This window comes from Cibotium barometz, chromosome 60, assembly GCF_041138505.1.
Source record: "Cibotium barometz isolate CiBa-2024 chromosome 60, ASM4113850v1, whole genome shotgun sequence".
Lineage (NCBI taxonomy): Eukaryota > Viridiplantae > Streptophyta > Polypodiopsida > Cyatheales > Cibotiaceae > Cibotium > Cibotium barometz.
The window spans coordinates 17427804-17429424 of NC_141105.1; the positions used below are offsets into that span (position 1 = coordinate 17427804).

At 42.9% G+C, this 1621-nt stretch overlaps 1 pseudogene; it reads right to left on the reverse strand.

Moving 5' to 3' along the window:
• Nucleotides 1–229: 229 nt before the first annotated feature.
• On the reverse strand, nucleotides 230–1401 carry LOC147605065 (putative 12-oxophytodienoate reductase 11 pseudogene; annotated as a pseudogene).
• Between the last annotated feature and the right edge of the window lie 220 nt (nucleotides 1402–1621).

Here is a 1621-nt window from a genome sequence, read left to right on the forward strand (position 1 = left end):
AATACACGTTCATTCGCTTCTTGCAATAGATTACTTGTGAGCCCTCCCTCTTCTCTACTCTTGCTTTGTTATATTTTATTAGATTCTTGCATGCTAGATGGTTTGCTTGCTTGAATATGTTTGACTGTAGGCTTCTCCCCCTAATTAGCTTTTTCTCCATCCACCTTTGTGAAATAGAACCATTATGAAGGCCATTCTCGCAACTATAGATACTCATCAGGCACTGCTTTTACACCATGTCTTTAAGAAAGGGATAATCTGCGTATCCTATAACTGGGTCTTGTATATAGAAAGTCTCTTTCACATAGTCATTGAGGGGAGCATTCAGCTCAAATCTTCTTGGTAAATCTAGGTTTGAAAGAAACCAACATCCATATGCCACCAAATCTGACCCTCCTAATTGAATCACTTCATTTCCATTACCACGATTGTAACCTCCCGTCGCTAAAAAGGTTCCATTGAAAGCTTTCCTTGTAGGTCCAAGAAAATAAGGGGTTTGTATCTCCTCCATATACTTTACAACTCTGGGCTCGATATAATGTGCATACGCGATGTTGTACTTGCTCAAAGCATTGGTCAAATACAAAGATAAGGGTTGGAATCAACGGTATCTAAGTGAGCACCAAAAGGAGATAAGCGGATGCCCACTCGTTCCGCACCTATTTCTTGGACAATAGCTTCCACTACTTCCAATGTGAATCTGCATCTGTTCTCCAAAGAGCCACCATAACGATCTGTCATGTTGTTGATGCCATCTTTCAAGAATTGGTCGAGCAGATAGCCATGTGCACTATGAATCTAGACACCATCAAACCACACATGGCGACAAGATGGGCATCACCACAAGTACACAACAGATACAGATGAGATGGCCATTGCTGCATCTACATATGCAATGCCTGCATGTTAAGACATTTGATAAGATACCTGCAGCTATTGCATTTCTGGCTGCAATCCGAAAGTCATTTACAATGTGTGGAATCTCCTCAGTCCTCAGAGCCCGGGGTGTAGAGTAGTCAGCAAGCTCTTGGGAAGAAAGATTAGATTTACATGTGCTCAGTATCAGGCAAAGAGCAATCCGAAAGTCGTTTACAATGTGTGAAATCTCCTCAGTCCTCAGACCCCGGGGTGTAGAGTAGTCAGCAAGCTCTTGGAAAGAAAGATTAGATTTACCTGTGCACAGTATCAGGCAAAGAGCTTGCTGACTACTCTACACCCCGGGCTCTGAGGACTGAGAAGATTCCACACATTGTAAACGACTTTCGGATTGTAGCCAGAAATGCAATAGCTGTAGGTATCTTATCAAATGTCTTAACATGCAAGCATTGCATATGTAGATGCAGCAATGGCCATCTCATCTGTATCTGTTGTGTACTTGTGGTGTGCCCATCTTGTCGCCATGTGTGGTTTGTAATAGTAGTGATTCCCATCACATTGCCATGTGTTGTGTGTATGTAGTTGTAGTGATGCCCATCTCATCACCATATGTTGTGCATATTGCCGAAGTGATACCCATCTCATGGCATCATGCATGCAGTCGTAGTGCCCATCTCATCACCACAGGTTGTGTATGTAGTCTCATCTCTTCCCAACGCCTAAGCCAAAATTTGGCTATGGCGAG